At 44.3% G+C, this 19,907-nt stretch overlaps 1 protein-coding gene across 7 annotated transcripts in view; it reads left to right on the top strand.

Annotated features, from left to right (window-relative positions):
• NEBL (nebulette) overlaps positions 1–19,907 on the top strand; it is a 277,903-nt gene that overhangs the window by 141,290 nt on the left and 116,706 nt on the right. For 5 of the 7 annotated variants that reach the window (XM_040434438.1, XM_040434443.1, XM_040434441.1 and 2 more), the window contains exons 1-2: positions 496–999; positions 3,592–3,706. The exons of the other annotated variants lie outside the window; for them this stretch is intronic. The gene's annotated coding sequence lies outside the window, so the exon portion shown is untranslated. Of the gene's footprint in view, positions 1–495; positions 1,000–3,591; positions 3,707–19,907 lie in introns of those variants that run through there. 7 annotated transcript variants of the gene reach the window in all.

The following is a 19,907-nucleotide window of genomic DNA, read 5'->3' on the forward strand; positions in this document are numbered from 1 at the left end:
GATGCTATGGACTGGCCCGCCCGTTCCCCAGACCTGAATCCAATTGAGCACATCTGGGACATCATGTCTCGCTCTATCCACTAACGTCACGTTGCACCACAGACTGTCCAGGAGTTGGCAGATGCTTTAGTCCAGGTCTGGGAGGAGATCCCTCAGGAGGCCGTCCGCCACCTCATCAGGAGCATGCACAGGCGTTGTAGGGAGGTCATATAGGCACGTGGAGGCCACACACCTCATTTTGACTTGTTTTAAGGACATTACATCAAAGTTGGATCAGCCTGTAGTGTGTTTTTCCACTTTAATTTTGAGGGTGACTCCAAATCCAGACCTCCATGGGTTGAAAAATTAGATTTCCATTTTTTTATTTTTGTGTGATTTTGTTGTCAGCACATTCAACTATGTAAAGAACAAAGTATTTCAGAAGAATATTCAATTAATTCAGATCTAGGATGTGTTATTTTTGTGTTCCCTTTATTTTTTTGAGCAGTGTATGTAATTAGACCGCGGTGCACCTCTATAAAAATATGTTTGCTCTTGTCCTTCACACCTCTAACCAGTGTGGTAATTAGCTGTATGGTATAAATCGCTCTGTAAAACTCCCTATAATTCAGCTCCACCTTCTCTTTATTTGGTATAGCTGACACCGCAGTATAATATTACAGTAGAGAGCTTCTTGAGAAGATCTAGATTAAGGCTTGTATTTCAGGTTTATAACCACAAGAAAGGAAATCAGACAGTGCACAGATATTTACCATGCAATTCCCTAATACGAGCACCCATACTTGAGAAAATAATGCACGTATCAAGAATTATAACAAAATCAAATCTTTTTTTATTTTATTTTTATTAAGATATTATCTTTATGACTCATTTCAAAATTATTATACTATATTAAAGGCGAGTGCCCCAGAGGATCAACCTGGTCTAGAGCAGATGATCTCAAATGAGGCTGAGGGCCATGAATTGGAAGTATTGCATCCTGGTCTAAAACTGCAGCTGGTAAGTAAAGATCTTGCACTTTATCAATGGTTTCATATGACATATTATACCAGTATTTAGCCATTCCAACCATGGAGTGTCAGCATTAACTCACAGATCTATATAGATCTTGACTGGTAAGGCCTTAGCTTTGCTGTCTCACATCTTCTACTTGACCTGCCTTACGTAGCCTATGGAAGTTCTGAAAATAACTATTCAAGGAGTTTTTTTTCTAGCCATGTGTATGAAATGAGACATTTGCTATGAATGGCTCTTTGGCTGACATCTTATGTTTATTTAGAGTCTACTACTAGCATACCATTGGATCCTCCATTATTAGGTTACAAGGTAGGTGGTAAATGTATAATCACTGGAGGTTCTGACCACTGGAACTACCAGGATGACTAGAATAGGGGTCCTGAGCTCCTGTTCTGGAGACTTTGAATGGAATGGTGGTACTGCTCCATTTTGTGGGACCTAATGGAGATGGATGAGTTACTGGCTTTAGATTCAAATAACTTCTTTAATGGGGTTATCCAACTTTTACAATTTAAAAAAAAAATACCTGTAAATGTGATATATATATATATATATATATATATAATACCCATAAACAATGCTCTCTTCTCCTGGAGAGTATGGCCACCGAAGAGCTCACCTTCTGTCCTGTGATCTGGTGATTGGTGTTTATACTTACTCCCGATGGGCATGGCCGCCAGGCAGCACATTGTCGTCCACTTTGTGCAGGCTGACGCCTGCTGTGTGCCTGCCTTGCTTCTGTTTACTCGTAGTGCTCTACATCACCTTCGGTGGCTCTTAAAGGGAACCTGTCATGTGGATATTTGATTATAATCTAACTAATTATATACAATCATTAACTACTAAAAAGTACCTTAGATGTATTCACTTACTGGTGTGACAGATGGTTATCTCATAATATACACACAAAGATGCCGCATGCTAATGAGCTGATTTGAGTCCGGCGTGATGTCATTGAGTCCAGCGTATATTTAATTCAGAGCTATAGACACTCTTCTGCCCACCTGCTGCTGATTCATATGGAAAAAAACTGTCATTCAGCAGCAGGTGGGCGGGGAGAGTCAGGAGCTCATGAATATTCATGACTCATCATTATCAGCTGGAGCTTTTCAATACTAGATGTTGGCAGATTGACTGGGTCAATTAAAGAAAGTGACCCAGCATTGTGCTAAGAGAATCAATCACTTATTTATGTTGCCCTTAGTTAGGACACCATAAAACTGGTGACAGGTTCCCTTTAAAGGATCAGTGTCCTTGCTTTTAAGTTTTCCTTAGGCAAAGGTTGGGTATCTTAGGGTATATTAAGTACCTTCCCTTGTAGCAAGGTGCTTGAACAATAGGTTATAGTTGTCTAGTTGCCTGTCTGTGTACTGGCTTCTGCCTGTCCCTGGATTTGACCATTCTCTGCCTTACCTCTACATCTTCCTCATAATCACCCTGAGTTGTCTGCCCTGACCCTTGGATTGATTCTCAATTTAACAAACTCTGCCTGCCCTGACCTCGGCTTCTCCCTGACTTCAACCTTTCCTTACTCTTCGGTGCTACACACCAGTGTCTCTCAGCCGCTGTGAATCAGCAGCCTCTGAACTGAGACTGCTCTAGAAGGTGGCTGCCTGGTGGTTCCCCTGCAGTAGAGGCTAGATCCCTGTATAGGGGTTAAAGTATGGAGACCAGGGGCTGCCTGGATAACAGTCTAAGCAGTCTTAGCAGATCTACATCTTCTGTAACATCTTCTTTTCCCTGGTTTTCCGGTGCTGGTGCTTTGATAGTCCTCCTAGTCTTTATTTGCAAGTGGCCAGCATGTGACTACTGCAGCCAATCACGTGCCATGACACTGGCATCCTGGTGCAGTAGTGATGCTGGTAAGGCAGGGCACGTGACTTCTTCGATCACTGGGTGCTGTGGTTTCATCCTAACTGCCAAAGTAATAAAGCTGGAAATAAGTGGTAAAAGCTCTTTATTTTCTTTTCTATCTTTTTTTTTTATAGCATTTTAAGCTTTTTAAACTTTTTTTTTTTAGAAGTTGGATAACCCCCTTTAATATGGTAGTCTAATGCATATCTGTATTTATTTCTCTTTTTCCAGGCTCCCTTTAGTGTATTCTGCAGGATTTGGGACTTTTGTGTGACCAGCAATGGAGATACAATGTAGCTACATGTTTAGCTGTGGTCACAGGAAGTTCTATCTACTACACAATACACTGCCTCTCTATGCTGCACAGACTTGTTTTTTGGTCCCTTCCATACGGATAGCAGAATGTAACACTTCAAGGCAGAATGTGCAGAAACCAGATAGTTACACTGTATTCTAGCTAGTGTACTGTCAGGGAGATAATGTGCAAGGAACAGCAAAGGCTTTGACTACAATTGAGCTAGATCCTGATGAGATCTGGAATATCTCCTGACACAGATGCAGGAAATCTCGGTCATTTACAGTAATGATAAAAGGTACCAAGTAGAAAACTTCATGCTCTCCCAGGGTAGGATTGGTTCTGGCACAGAATGACTGACTGGTTCCACCTTCCAGTAGCTTTGTCTTTATTACAACCCCTTCTTCTTCATCTTCTTGTTCTAGAAGAGACATCAGAAAGCAGCTATAAGTGGAAAGGCAAGGACTGAAAGGAAATAATTGTCCCCTTCATCCTGTGATATGGACATACTCAAAAGGGACACCTGGCAAAGTTTACGAGGTAAGGAAATGAGATCTACTTGAGAAAATAAGTTGATGGTTTCCAGGGGAATGCTGTCGTTGAAAGCAAACTCTCAGGAGCTAAATGGGCCTATTGTACTGGGAATGGCCTTCATGCACTCCCAGTGGCTCTGTTGAATTTTAAGATGCGGTGTCTTATTTTCTCAATCTGGCAAACAGCGGATTTGAAAGGCTTAAATTGTGTCATTTGCACTTTGTATGTTTCTCTTGTTGCAGTGGTGGATAAGATGGAAATGACGGAAAGCAGCGGTGTGCCAAAGTACCATCATTACAATCACAATGATGACACTTTATTTGAAAACAATTTAGTCTTAAAGTGTACCCATCATCTATACAACGTATAAAGAGGGGGATGCCTTTGAACTGCATGAACCAATAATAGCTGTGCACTTCTGGACATAAGATCTAGAGAGAATCCTGCCTTCTAGATAAAACATGTGAAATAGAATAGAAAGGTTTGGTGAGGCCACCCATTCATCTGCTACTACATGGCACCCATTCAAATAAATGGGCAATCATGTAAATACATGACGGTATGAAGTCCAACAGAGTGACAGAAGTGTTGTGACTCAAGAAGATGAGAGATCCTTGATGTTCATGTGCCCTAGTAAGTCATAGGGAGAGGGGATGTACAGGTGGCTCCGTCCTTTTGTAATTTTAAAACATTGCACCCAGGGGTGTAGCTACTATGGAAGCAGAGGAAGCGTGTGCTACAGGGCCAAAATTTAGGAAGGGGCCCGGTGGGAGAACAAAAGGATCTACTTTCAGGGCCCAGAGAGTGGTGAGTATGGTGCTCCTAGTCCTAGCACTGGTATTGCTCAATACCAGTTGAGCCTAGTCAGTTCTAAATATACCACTGATTCCACCATCATGCTCACTAATCTTCTACACATGTATGACATCATAGGTTTTTACATGGTTTGGGGATAGTGATTCTTGGTAATAATCCCAATGGTCTAAAGTGGTTTAGGGGTTAATACCTCAGGTAGTCAAGGGTGGTGAAAGGGTCAGCAGTAATATATTTGGTGGTTATGGGTTAATGACTAAATCCCTGGTGGTCTAACGTGTGGTAGAGGTTGACACAACTCCTGATCGTTTAGGATGATAAGGGGTTTTCTCACAGTTGTCTTACATCACCGATAAACAGGATTGGTTATAAATGTCTGATTTTTGAGGGCCCCAAAGATCACTAAGGCAGAGGTCCCAATCACTCCATCCCTCTTCACCTCACTGCACAACAGTAGTGAGGGGAACATTGAATGGAATGATGGTCAAGCATCCATTCAATGTTTTTGGGACTTGATGGAGATTGCGGAGTACAATGCTCACCAGTTTCTCTTAGACATTGGCTGGATGCATGCTTGACTGCCGCTCAATTCAAGCTCCCGCTAACTGCACAACGGAAGGGAGTGGGATTGGGACCTTGGGATTTTTATTTAATCTAAATACAGCCAAAATTCTGTGCTGGTTAATTTGATAATGCATCTTTAAAATGGGTTGGAGCTCTTCTTTCCAGTACAATTAGAGGTCCCGATGCGCTGCTTCCATTCAAACAGACACCACAAGGGGGTGCTGATAGTGATTTCAATACTGGTTCTATACATTTGTATGTAAGAAGCTCCATTTGTGACAGAAGCAGGAGAAAAAACATTACTTTGGCAGTGTCGTCGCTTCTCCCAAACTAACTATTTCTGCAGCCACTGCAACTGCTCCCTACCTCACTGTAGTTAGAAACCATGCTCAACTGTTAAAAGGGTCCCTTGACCATATACTGATCACAGGTTGTCACTCTATTAGGACCCCCTATGTTCAGGGGTATACACAGCCCCACCCCACATGCATGCTGAGCCCACACTATATTATATCTCTTTTGGTGCCACAATGCTTCCATTAAATTCAGAGAATGCCAGGTGGAGGTAGTATTTAGCGTTGGGTTCCTGTCCTAAAGAGATCGTCTTACCATTGGCGGACAGGCACAAATAATTTTGTGCAAAATGTATTTGCCAAGAATCTCACATTTATAATGTAGCATTAGTACATTTTCTACAGTGAGTATGGCAGTATTGTATTCACTTTATTATTTGTGTGTTGCAGAGTGCTGTTGCATTGTGTTTGTTTTTGCTTTTGCACTTTCAGCCATGGCGACGTGCACCTGCGCACTGGGGTGTGCTGACTAACCCCCATTTCTTTTTTTGCACTCTCAGGCAATGCAGAACACAAGGTGCGACTCCCAACATTTTGACAAATATACAGTCTTTATTATCCAATGCAATAATACACTTTTGATAATAAAAAAAATGGAATAAAGAGGCGCCCTCCAATTCACTGATTTTAACTGACTTCTGTGTGGGAAAAAGTGGAACAGGTGCTTTATAAATATGGCGGCGCTTATCCTGAACACCATATTTCACAATGTATTTACACCAGACGACATAAAAACATCAATACATGTTCTGCTTCCCTTCACACAGTACATTATGAAATAGCTGCCAGCAGCCACCACTAGGGGGAGCTCAGTCAGTAGTTTTTTTTCACAATTGTCATAGAATGCAGTGGATGCTGTAAATAATCACTTTGCCCTTAGCTCCCCCTAGTGGTGACTGCCAGAAAATGCACTGAATCTGGTCGAGAACGGGGAAGCAGTTCAGCACCTGGTCCTCCTTCCTCTTTAGCAGTCACGTGGTCTGCTTCCATGGTAGGTACCCCACTGGTTCAGAGGGAATCCAGGTGGAAGTGGTCAATTCCCCTAGAGCGCCACCACAGGGGAAATTAAGTATAACACAGTGATCAAAAAGCTGTCATATTTGAGACTTTTTCAGCTTCTTGCCAAGGGGGGAGAAAGGGTGTGTGGCCTAATGGAATGGGAGGAGCCTGTTACAACCCTCCTGATTTACTATAACTTGCCTGAGAAACTGATGCAAGCTATAGCTCAAGTCTATGCCATAGATCTGAGTTTCTGTCACACCGAGGGCAAGATATGCATCTAATTTACTGAGAGGCACCTGCCTTTTAATAAATTAGGTGCACCTCACTCCAGCACACACGGCATCAAGACTGGAGTATGGGAACGCTAGTCTTCATAAATGCCCTCCACCATTTGAAACCACTCTCCTCGTTTGCCAAGAGTTGAGGATTCAGAACATCAGGACCCCCCCCCTCCCCATTAACTCAGAATGGATTACCGTATATAAAAATGAGTCTTCTACATTAGACAGTAAGTTGTCCGGTTTGGAAAACCCATTTCCAAATAACCTGTTATCCAACTATAACCTAATAGAAGGAGGTTTAAAATTCATGCAACCAGACAGGAAAGTGGCTACAAAGATGATCATTTACCATTGAGGAACCAACAAGCTCACACAAAATATAGATTCCAACTCCAATTCTGTAATTCATTGATTCCCCTGTGGTGGCCAAAAAATTACATTTTCTAATGATAATTCTCAAACACATTTCAATTTGACGAGTTCAAGTATAGTGAAATGAGCTAATTGCAGATATTCGACTTATCGCCAAGCTTGATATGAAGAACAGCTTTTCCCTTAGGCTTACTAACATACGGTATATTTAGAAGAGCGCATATTGGTTTTGAGAACTTTCCAGTATGCCTGGAGAAATGTATGTATCACGCTGAATTATTAAACGTGTACAAACAGAACCAATCTCATCACTTGTCCACATGAACCGAGGTTTCTCTAGCTCGTAATCTATACTTTACATCTCATTTACAAACCATATTCGCTTTTACCTCAATTCAGAATGTAAAGTCCAGGTCAAATATATTGAAGGGAACCTGTCACTAAAAAATTCATTGATAAACCAGGTACAATGTCTTGCAGGGCTAGCTCAGCTGAATTTAATGGTACCTTTCACTTGGCGATCCGTTGCTTCTTTCTGGAGAAAAAATCCTTTTAATCCATATACAAATCAACAATTACGTGCACTGAGGGCAGACTCAAGCCACTTGGTGCACCCTTGCTTCTCCTGCTTCCTCTGCCAACCCCTCCTTCTGCTCCTTGATTGACAAGAACAGATCAGTTGACTATGCAGGAACCTGACCCTGCCAATCAAGGAGAGGGAGGGGCTGGCAGAGGAAGTAGGAGGGGCAAGGGTGCATAGAGTGGCTTGGGCCCACCCATGGTGCAATAATGCAGGAAGGGGAAAGGGTGCACAGAGGGGCTTGGGCCCACCCATGGTGCAAAAATGCAGGAAGGGGCAAGGGTGCACAGAGTAGCTACAATGTGATTGGTTGCTAGTCAGACTGTTTTAATAAAGGAGGTCCTATGTGTGTCTCTATACAATGGGAGCCACATGGAATTTGAGTTAGAACCCATAAACTTCGGCACTCCAGGTGTTGTCAAATTACAATTCCCAGCATGCTGCATTAATTTATAAGGGAGTTCTGAGAAGAGCAGAGCAATTATGCACACTGGGAGCTGTAGTTTCACAACAGCCGGAGTTTGCCTACCCCTGCTCTATGGCATTCATGGATATCATGTTGCATTATGGATTGGTACAACCTGGATTCTTAATGTGGTGGTTAGGTGAGGTTTGAGTTTCGAAAATTGGTGAGTGCTACCTGTGTGGTCACATCGTGTACATCAAATGAAGAGATGTCACTGGCCTTGGTGGTCCAGGAAACCCCAATTTTCCCCCACCGATCTTGCCCAAAGCTATGAAAAGGCAACTACACGGGACACAGCTACTGTCCATTCCTTGGGTGATTGGGTGCTTTATGTTATTTGAACACTGTATGATTTCATTATTTGGGCACTATATGGTAAACCATAAAGGGGGTGTCTATAGAAGGTTCTGCACAGGGCAGTAATAAGGGATAGTAGCTATAGGGGGTGCAGAGGTAGCAGTCGCTAACAGGCCCAGGAACCTGAGGGGGCCAAAGACCCTTGTACCACAAAATAACACACTGGTGTTATAAAAAGTGCCTAAAGGTCAAGTTACACCTCTGGCTGGAGGGAAGGGGTTAAGTCAAGAATTTGGCATGGGGGGGGGGGGGGGGGTGCCATTTCAATTTTTGCCTCAGGCAGCAGGAAGGCTATGTGCTTCCCTGCTCCCCAGCCACAAAGCACTGAGTGAAGGATGGCCCAAAATGAACTCTTGCACCAGGGCCCATGAGCCTTTAGCTACGCCCCTGACAAAACCAAAGCCATGTATGGAGTCACTTAGAGTGGATTCAAGCATATTGTGGACTTGCAGAAACTCTGTGTGTCACTGTATGGGTCCTGTGTAAGGCATTAGGGGAGATTTATCAAAACGGGTGTAAAGTAGAACTGGCTTAGTTGTCTATTGCAACAAATCAGATTCCACCTTTCATTTTTCATATCTACTTCAGAAAATAAAAGGTGGAATCTGATTGGTTGCTTTGAGCAACTAAGCCAGTTTTTCTCTACACCACTTTAATAAATGTCACCCATTGTATTATATTCTTTAAACAATTTTCTGGGTAGAATACCTGTGTAATGCTGAATCTAATGAAAAATACCTCGAGGCACAAGGCGGTAGACGGTGGCGTCTAGTCAAGCGCGTCTTTTATGGTTCTGTACCAAATGTAGCTGTGACATACAATAGTAATGTGCATATGGTGAACATTAACAGACCAGTGCTTTATATGTTATTTATAGTGCACAATCTTATTTAAGGGAGCACTAGACAGAAAATGCAAAAATAAAATAAAATAGGAAAAATAAAAAACATATCCCAGCACTTCTTCCCTTTCCCTTGGTCTTTTTTTTGTCTAATTGTATAGTTAAACTTTATAAAAAATGTATAAACAAATCTTCTATATGTGTCTAATGAAGTTCAGCCATATCTCCCTCCTTCTCCTCACTGTCCTGTTACTGGTTGTATGATAGCTGGCTGGAGCAGGAGCCTCCCTACTGTGTTTGGTCTGCAGTCGCAGATTGTGAAGCACTGCCCCTTTGCTAAGCCCCATCCCTTCAGTTGTCCAGCTTCAGAATGGAGTTCCTTGAGCCCACCAGAGGAAATAATTCTGAGGGCCCACCTTCTGTGTATACACAGTGTCGGACTGGGGTTTCTTGGACCCACCAGAAATTACTCTTGGAGCCCAACCTCTATATCCTCAATAAAGTCGAATAGGTTTTGTTTCAAATAAATAGTCTCTAGTGCTAATTAGCCTCAAAGGCAGCTCCGCTCCTCTTCTTTCTCCTGAACCTTTGAGGCACATTATGGTATCGGAGCCCCTTCTGTATATATTTCATTTTTTGCCCCCTCTGTATATATATTCCATTTTCCCCTCTGTATATACACTGCCCATCCCAAAAAAAAGTCGCCACCAAAAATATTTAGTTGGACGGCCTTTAGCTTTGATTGCGGCACGCATTCGCTGTGGCATTGTTTCGATAAGCTTCTGCAATGTCACAAGATTTATTTCCATCCAGTGTTGCATTAATTTTTCTTGCATTGATGATGGTAGAGTCTGACTGCTGGTAAGCCTTCTCTAGCAAATCCCAAAGATTCTCAATAGGGTTAAGGTCTGGACTCTGTGGTGGCCAATCCATGTGGGAAAATGATGTCTCATGCTCCCTGAACCACTCTTTCACAATTTGAGCCCGATGAATCCTGGCATTGTCATCTTGGAATATGCCCCTGCCATCAGGGAAGCAGTGGCGTCGCCAGGGGGGGGGCCAGAGGGGGCCACGGCCCCCCCCCTACATCATGCTGTGCCCCCCCATGTGCCCCCCCAACTAAAATGCCCCCCCCCCCTAAGTGAACCGCCGCCGCCGCCGGGCACAGGGAGATGAGCGCTTCCATTGCGCTCATCTCCTTAGTAATCTGCCTGTGCCAGCGGAGGTGCAGGGGAGGGAGAGGCGTGTCCCTTCCCCTTCCTCTGATAGGCTGCAGGCACAAGGCCGGCAGCCTATCAGAGGCCGGCGCAGGCGGGGCGATGACGTCATCGCGCCGCCTGAGCCTTACAGCGCGGGACACAGGAAGAGTCTGCATCGCATCGCTGACACTGAGGTAAGTATAATAAGTGTTTTTTTTTTTTTTTCACAATAGTGTTACTGGCACATTGTGGGGGCTTATTACAATGGGGGGGGGCTTATTACAATGGGGGGCTTATTACAATGGGGGGGGGGCTTATTACAATGGGGGGCTTATTACAATGAGGGGGGCTTATTACAATGGGGGGGGGCTTATTACAATGGGGGGCTTATTACAATGGGGGGGCTTATTACAATGAGGGGGGCTTATTACAATGGGGGGCTTATTACAATGGGGGGGCTTATTACAATGGGGGGGCTTATTACAATGGGGGGCTTATTACAATGGGGGAGGCTTATTACAATGGGGGAGGCTTATTAAAATGGGGGGACTTATTACAATGGGGGGGGGCTTATTACAATGGGGGGGGGGGGGCTTATTACAATGGGGGGGCTTATTACAATGAGGGGGGCTTATTACAATGGGGGGCTTATTACAATGGGGGGACTTATTACAATGGGGGAGGCTTATTAAAATGGGGGGCTTATTACAATAGGGGGGGGGGGCTTATTACAATGGGGGGGCTTATTACAATGAGGGGGGCTTATTACAATGGGGGGCTTATTTCAATGGGGGGTTTATTACAATGGGGGGCTTATTACAATGAGGGGGGCTTATTACAATGGGGGGCTTACTACAATGGGGGGGCTTATTACAATGGGGGGGCTTATTACAATGGGGGAGGCTTATTAAAATGGGGGGCTTATTACAATGGGGGGGGGCTTATTACAATGAGGGGGGCTTATTACAATGAGGAGGGGGCCTATTACAATGGGGGGGCTTATTACAATGGGGGGGCTTATTACAATGGGGGTGCTTATTACAATGGGGGGGGCTTATTACAATGGAGGGGGGCTTAATACTGGCACATGATGATGGGGGGACTTAATATTAGCACATGATGGGGGGGACTTAATACTGGCACATGATGGGGGCTTAATACTGGCACATGATGGGGGGCTTAATACTGGCACATGATGGGGAGGCTTAATACTGGCACGTAATGGGGGGCTTATTACTGGCACATGATGGGGGGCTTAATACTGGCACATGATGGGGGGGCTTAATACTGTCACGTAATGAGGGGCTTATTACTGGCACGTAATGGGGGCTTATTACTAGCACGTAATGAGGGGGCTTATTACTGGCACGTGATGGGGGGCTTATTACTGCCACGTGATGGGGGGCTTATTACTGCCACGTGATGGGGGCTCTTGTTACTGGCACGTGATGGGGGCTTATTACTGGCACATTGGGGGGCTCTTGTTACTGGCAGTGTACATTGGGGGGCTCTGTACAGTAGCATTTTATACTGGGACACATTATGGTGGGTACTATGGAGAAGGGGAGACAGGAGTACTATGGAGTCATCTACGGGGGGCACTAAGAAGGAGTATTTTATACTTGTAAATTATGGGGGACACTGAGGGCATCTACTGGGGCACGATATATGGGGCATTTTATACTGGTACATTATGGGGTCACTAGCAGGGAGGGGGGAGTGGAGCACTATGGAGGCATTTACTGGGACATTATATAGGGGTATTTTATACTGGCACATTATGGGGGACAGTAGCTCAACTGGGGGCATAAGGGGGTATGTTTTGCACATTATAAAGAGAATTATTTCTACTGGGGGGCATTATGGTGGGTTTTATTACTCCCCCATGGTATGACCCCCTAGTAGCAGCACCAGCCTCTCCCTGCTCTGCTATCCCTCTGCCCCTCCAAATCCTTATTATGAAATCTTTCTCATTAGGATAAAACACAACATCAGCTCCGCCGAGCCACCGACCAAGTGTTGAAGTGGCGTCCGAGATCCCTAAGGGCCAAGCCAAGTAACTGTAAGTGTTCATGTGAAATATGTTTATTTTATATATGTACACTCCTGTGAGAGGCGGGGAGGGAGATCTGTGGATGACACTGTTATGGAGGGGGAAATGGGGATGACACTGTCATGGGGTGGATCTGTGGATGACACATATAGCATAAGATGCTATATACGGTATGTGGCATCCACAGATCCCCCCCCATAGCAGTGTCATCCACAGATCCCCCTCTCTATAAAAGTGTCATCCCCAGACAGCTGGACTTTTCTTCCCTGTTGCGGTTTTAGGTATTGGGTAAAGTATGGCAGCATTTCTAAGCGTACTTGTGTAAATGTATCATTGTTATAGCTGCCCCCCCTACTTTTGTCCTGGCCCCCAGTGTGCCCCCCCAAAATTTAAAAGCTAGAGACGCCACTGCAGGGAAGAAAAAATCCATTGATGGAATAACCTGCTCATTCAGTATGTTCAGGTAGTCCGCTGACCTCATTCTTGGAGCACATACTGTTGCTGAACCTAGACCTGACCAACTGCAGCAACCCCAGATCATAGCACTGCCCCCACAGGCTTGTACAGTAGGCACTAGGCATGATGGCTGCATCACTTCATCTGCCTCTCTTCTTACCCTGATGTGCCCATCACTCTGGAACAGGGTAATTCTGGACTCATCAGACCACATGACCTTTTTCCATTGCTCCAGAGTCCAATCTTTATGCTCCCTAGCAAATTTTTCTGGTTTGCCTCACTGATTAGTGGTTTTCTTATGGCTACACAGCTGTTCAGTCCCAATCCCTTGAGTTCCCTTCGCATTGTGCGTGTGGAAATGCTCTTACTTTCACTATTAAACATAGCCCTGAGTTCTACTGTTGTTTTTCTTCGATTTGACTTCACCAAACGTTTAAGTGATTGCCGATCACAATCATTCAGTATTTTTTTCCCCGCCACATTTCTTCCTCGAATACGATGGGTCCCCACTATCCTTCCAGTTTTTAATAATGCGTTGGACAGTTCTTAACCCAATTTTAGTAGTTTCTGCAATCTCCTTAGAGGTTTTCTCTGCTTGATGCATGCCAATGATTTGACCCTTCTCAAACAGACTAACATCTTTTCCACGACCACGAGATGTGTCTTTCGACATGGTTGTTTAAGAAATGAGAAGCAACGCATTGCACCAGTTGTGGTTAAATAACTTGTTGCCAGCTGAAAGATAATCGCCCATGCAGTAATTATCCAATAGGAGACTCATAGCTATGAGTTAAATCCACGTGGCGTTTTTTTTGACAGGCAGTGTATGTTCCATTTTTCCCCATCTGTAAAAATTCCATTTTACCCCCTCTGTATATATTTCATTGTTTGCCCCCTCTGTATATATATATTCCATTTTGCCCCCTCTGTATATATTCCATTTTACCCCCTCAGTATAAATTTCATTTTTTGCCCCCTCTGTATATATTCCATTTTGCCCCCTCTGTATATATTCAATTTTGCCCCCTCTGTATATATTCCATTTTGCCCCCTCTGTATATATATTCCATTTTGCCCCCTCTGTATATATATTCCATTTTGCCCCCTCTATATACATTTTATTTATTGCCCTGGGCCTGTGTTAAAGACCCATAACTGGGGCTCCACAGTTATTTTGCATATTACTGTCCCTCAGTATGAAGGATTTGCTGTGCCCCATCCTCATATGGCCGGAGGTGAGCTGTGGTGTCGACCATTATGTTTAGTAAGTGCGGCGTGCCACTGTGCCGCCATTGCCAGGTGCCCCCTGTATGAAGCCGGCGGTGTGCACATGCAAAAAAAATAAAAATATTTACCTACTCTTCTCCGCTCCGGACTTCAGTTGATGCTGTCTTGTTTTCACGCTGCCGCAATCCCCTTCATGTCCGGCGTGCGCTGCGTCATCCCGTGTGATCCCGCGAGACCCGGCATTGAGGTCACGGGTCTCGCAGGATCATCACAAGAAATTGTCTAGTGGGGCTGGTCCGGAGAGGGTATGGGTGGGGGTGGGTAAGGTTAGGTACGCAGTGCTGCGCCGGCGGCCAGGCACAGAAGCCCCGACTGGCCATTAAAAGCACTTCCGGCAAATTGCAGGGCTGCGGGCCGGGCCCGGTCACACCCTCTGCGACCACGATTGTTACGCCCCTGGTTAGGATCATGCAGAAAATGTTGCCTTTAGCATCCATTTCTAGGTTTAGAGTTCCTTTAATTGGGGATTGCTCAGATTTGTGATATATATCAAAAACTGTAATGACTATTTGTATCGTATTCCTAAAATATAATTCACCAACCACCAGCTATTTATATCTCCCCCATAAATGGAAGCAATGTGACATATAGCCATGACCGTTATCTCACTCTTGGCAGTGTTTGTCTCCGACTCTCGTTATGCCCTGTACCTGCTGACTTGGAACGACCTCCACGATGTACGCTCCAAATTGGTTCCAGTCGCTGTTTAGATTAAGGCTGCTGTAGGCAATCAAAAACCCAGCAGGTGTTACCATGGGACAAGTGCTCATTCCACCCAGAAACCAGCATGCCAGCTTCGGATAACTCGCCGCACATACTTGTAGAGAGGTTATTAATTCAGGAGTTTATATTGCACTAATGTGTCTGTGCCCTTGCTTTGATGTAGGAGCTTGTGCAGCAGTCCTGGATAAGGTGTCATGTCTATTTTGTCCATAGAGAAGGATGACTTTTTATCATGCTGATTTTAGGCTGTAGGGTTCTGTGTGCGTTAGCCAGTTTTAGGTCGGTTTTGGTCTTTTTTTATATTTTTGGACAGCAGTTAGATGTTACAAAATAGTGAGCAGGACTTTAGAAAAATATGGCAGAAAACTGCATGGTTTTTTAAAGAGCACTTGTCAGCTGGATAAACCCCACTAAGGCTACTTTGAGACTCGCGGCAAATCTAATCTGGCAGGCTGTTTCGGCAAAGAATGGCCTGCCAGGGATCTCTAGATCCAGCATAGCTGGATAGTGCTGCATGTCTGCTGGGCCCCTTCACTATAATTGGTTCTGGTGGTGATTCCACCACTCCCCGGTATAAATGCTGCTTGCAGCAATTTTCTTCGGCGGAATCCCAGCATTTATGCCGGGGAGCAGCCTTATCTGTGCTGGATATAATTATAGTCAATGGGGTCCGGCAGTGCAAGGCTCTATCCGGCTGTGCCAGATCCAGATTGCTCGGGCAGGCTGTTCTGTTCTGGAAAATCCTTCCGGATTAGCTTTGCTGCAGGTATGACGTTAGCCTAACCAGGCATACTACGTTGTAGGGTTGATCCTTCCTGCTAAATAAAACAATATCTTTTTGTTAAAATCCATGGCGCATTCCTGAGAAAACAGTCGTGTTTAAGCTAGGGTTTCAGTGCACCGATGGGCACGACCTAGCCCCTCAGAGGAATTCAGCTCCTCCGATTGCCACCCTTAGCCATTCCCCACTCCACCTGACTGACAGGGCCAGACATCCTCATTGACCTCTTGCATGGCCCTGTAATACCATGCATGGGCAGTTGAATCTTCAATCAGCGCATGCGCAGTTAGCATCTCAGCATCAGGGAAAGTTGGCAGAGATGCTAAGGGAGGAAAGCAGTGTTGCTGATGTGATTGAAGGGCTAAAAAACAGCTGATTTCCTCTGAACGGAGTTGGGCGGGTTCACATCACCTTTGCTTCCCGTTCTACTTAAAAAAATAAAAAATAAATCCGTTCTTTTGAACATCAGTTATGATCAGTTTGCATCAGGTCGTGTCACTTCCGTCACAGATCAGTTATTTTTGACGGGAGGGCTATTCCAGATCTCTGATGGAAGTGACACGACCTGATGCAAACTGATCATAAGGCCTCGTTCACATCTCCGTTAGAAGATCCAGCAGGCTGTTCCGGCACACAGCAGCCTGCCAGATCCTCTACTTGCAGTCAATGGGGATTTCCGGCATAAATGCTGGGTTTCAGACTGACAAAAACCGTTGTATGCCAGCAACATGCTGGTTTAATAGAGCTGGTCCTGCTGACAGATTCTAGAGATGACTTGGTTTCACCCACAAATTATAAAATCCATGACAAATTTTTAATGTTCCTATAGAAAAAAAGTTTTTGTGCCATCAACTTTTTCGCATAAGAAAAGCTTACTACAACTTGAGGTCCTTGCTGGGCGATCCAATTATAACTGTCCTTTCACATGGCGTCTTTAGCCATCAGAATTTTGTCTCGGATTCTGTGATTTAAAAGCTTGTCCCTTCTTGGTGCGAAGTCCAGAGAAAAACCACTTGTCCATTTGCTGTTAAGCTCCATTTAATGTGGTTAAACTACGAGCCGGTTTGCAGTGTTCAAAGTGGAAAAAAATTAATAGATGCTGCAGCAAAATCTACAGTGTGAACATACCCTAACGGTGATGGCCCCTCTGTACAATTTCAACCACAGCATCCTCCATATGTAGTGACAGCTTAAAGGATTCTCCATATATATTGTCATTCAAACTTGCCTCTCTAAGTGTCCTGCTTGTCCCTTTCTCTTGAAGCTGATGGTAGTCTCCAAGTAGACTAAGGATGGGCATACACCTTCAATAGCTGGCAGACAAACATTTGTTCGGCCAAAAGCTCTATCTCTTGACCCCCAATACAAGTGCACAATCAAGTCAGCCAAGAATGCACATCTTCTCAATGGGGAGAGTGCCATAAACCACTGCCAGACACCTCTGGTGATTGCTTATCTCCTGTGAGAACAAAGGATCCGCATGACGAAAAATGGCATAACCGAGGCATCTTTCCCCCAACATCTACTGATCAGATGGTTGGTCTCGTCTGAATTTGCTGGTTTGGCCGACTTTACCCTTATGTGCATGGGCACCAATAGTCTTTCAGTGACTGATGTTATCACTAGCTATCTGTACTAGTTATGTCAGCTCCAAGTAGAGGAGCTGTACTTGGTATAACGAGTTACGCATGAGACTCCAATGTTTTTTCTGGATCTTGGAACATGATGGATATTGGTATGGACACTTGGAGTAGTACCCTAAATAAGTGTTTAACCTGCTGACAGGGGCACACTGGCCATAGACCCTACAGGGAATTTTCCAGGTGGGCCATTGCCCCATAGGGACACTCAAACCCTCCTCACTGCTGATGGCCGGGTACATACTACTGGGGGAACTTTAGGGGTAATTATTAGAGGAAGTCCAGGCAGCATGCTGAAGGTAGGGCTGGCTTGATATTGTGTCCCACATCTCACCTCTTAATCCCCTGCTTAATATCCATATTACAGGCAATTGGAGGATGAGGGGGACAGAACGGGCAGCTATTGATGGCCACCACAACGGGACAGCTTCTGGGGAGGTATAGTATGCGGCACTGTGGTAGTTAGTTCTTCTGAGGTGGTATTTTGTGCTGCATTATGGTATTACTGACCCTGACAACTTGTATTGGCCCCATCTACTTGTGTTGCCACACCTTCTGTCAGCTTGGACCCACCTACAACATTTTTTAATTTTTTTTCCAGGGCCTCTAAGTTCCCAGTCCACCTCTGCTTGCTGAACCTGGACAGTCAGGGTATATGTGACTTTGATCTTCACTAGTTATAGCTGAAAGACTCATTAACTGGTGCTCTCTGTTCTGATAATCCATCTGCATTTATTGAAACAAAAATGGCCTCCTAAAAGGCCTCTTTCACATGTCAGTGAATCACATATGTGTGCTGTCCATGGTCTCTATGGACTGCTCACGCATCCATACATCAGTGGTTTTCCACAGACTGTGGGTCCCTGGTGACACCAGGAAGCATGCCCTATTTTATCTGTTATTACGGATTCCTCACTCACATTAAAGTCTATGGTTCCATGAAGATCACAGACACAACATGTATGCCATCCGTGTTTGGTCCTTGGTTTTCACAAACCATTGGTAGAAGATGCTCTAGAAACAAATTTTAAGCCATAGTGTCCATGGAATATGGATGACACACGGACGGCAAAAAAACAGACATATGGACCAAACATGGATCCTTCATGGACATATTCATAGATGAACCACTGACCACCTTGTCACGGATGTCGACATGGACATATGAATGAGGCCTAATGATTCTCAAACATCAATTTGCAACTTAATTGCAATATTGGACAGGTTGCTTACACATTAAGGGATTGTGAGGGACATTTATCAAGTCTACTAAACCAGTTTTGTGGTGTAAAAATGTCGAAAGTTGTGCCAGTGTGCGACATTTGTTGCATATTTTTTGCCACATTTGGTGAGCCTCACCGCTTTTAGAAGTGGAGTAAAAAGTAGGTCAGAATTTCAGATTAGAAGACCTTTAAGTATTATTTATAATGTGTGACATTTTAAAAAGTCGCAAAAAGTTGCATCTCCACGCCATTCAACCCCCTGCTGTACTTTTACAGACATAGGTATACACCACATTGCTCTTGCGCCAAATATATTATTACTGTGAGTCATTTCATAAATTTCGGGCAATCTCAGAAAGCAAAGACAGACTTAAAACTGACACCAAAAGCTATGATAGATTCTTCCCATGTATGTTTAAGACCGCCTACTTCTAATTTTCCTAATTTTAATTAAATGTAACTCAGACAAGCGTGGCACTGTTTTGTAGACTACCCCTTTAAGCACCGTGAGATTCCAATAAAGACAGATTTATGTGAATACATACAGACTACGGCTTTAAGCTGATTTTCTCAAAATGTTCTGTCTAAGCAGGAAGATTATTTTCCATATTAAATATTAACTTGCTCTGAACTGCTGGCTGCACAGAGAATGAGGAATTCACCGCTCAAGTGCTCTGTTTTCTGCAGACCGTGCTTCATCTGAGCGAGCCCTGTGATGTGTGCCATACCAGGCTTATCTCTGAGCGTGCCGCTGAAGTTTAGATCATCATTCAGGTTTGGTTTCATGCCCGATCAAATACTTTTCCGAGAAGTTCATAACCATAAGGCCTCGTTCACATCTCCGTCAAGCACATCCGGCTGCCTGATCCAGCACAAACGCAGGCTGTTGGCTGGACTAAAAAAAACGTTATATGGAAAGTGGCTGGATCATCGCAGGACCTCATTACAGTCAATGGGCATCTGGCGTTGAACTAGAGAATCCGGCATTGCTGGATCCAGCAAAATCCAGCATGCAGGGATGCACCTAGTCCCCCATGCAAATTTCTTATCCACTTCCAGGCCGGACCATTTGCCCCCTTCCTGACCAGGCCTAATTTAGCAAATTTGACATGTGTCACTTTGTGGTAATAACTTTGGAACACTTTTATTTAGCCAAGACATTCTGAGATTGTTTTCTCGTGACACATTGTACTCCATGATAGTCATAAATTTGAGT

The sequence above is a fragment of the Bufo bufo genome, chromosome 5 (assembly GCF_905171765.1).
Source record: "Bufo bufo chromosome 5, aBufBuf1.1, whole genome shotgun sequence".
In the NCBI taxonomy this organism is placed as follows: Eukaryota; Metazoa; Chordata; class Amphibia; order Anura; family Bufonidae; genus Bufo; species Bufo bufo.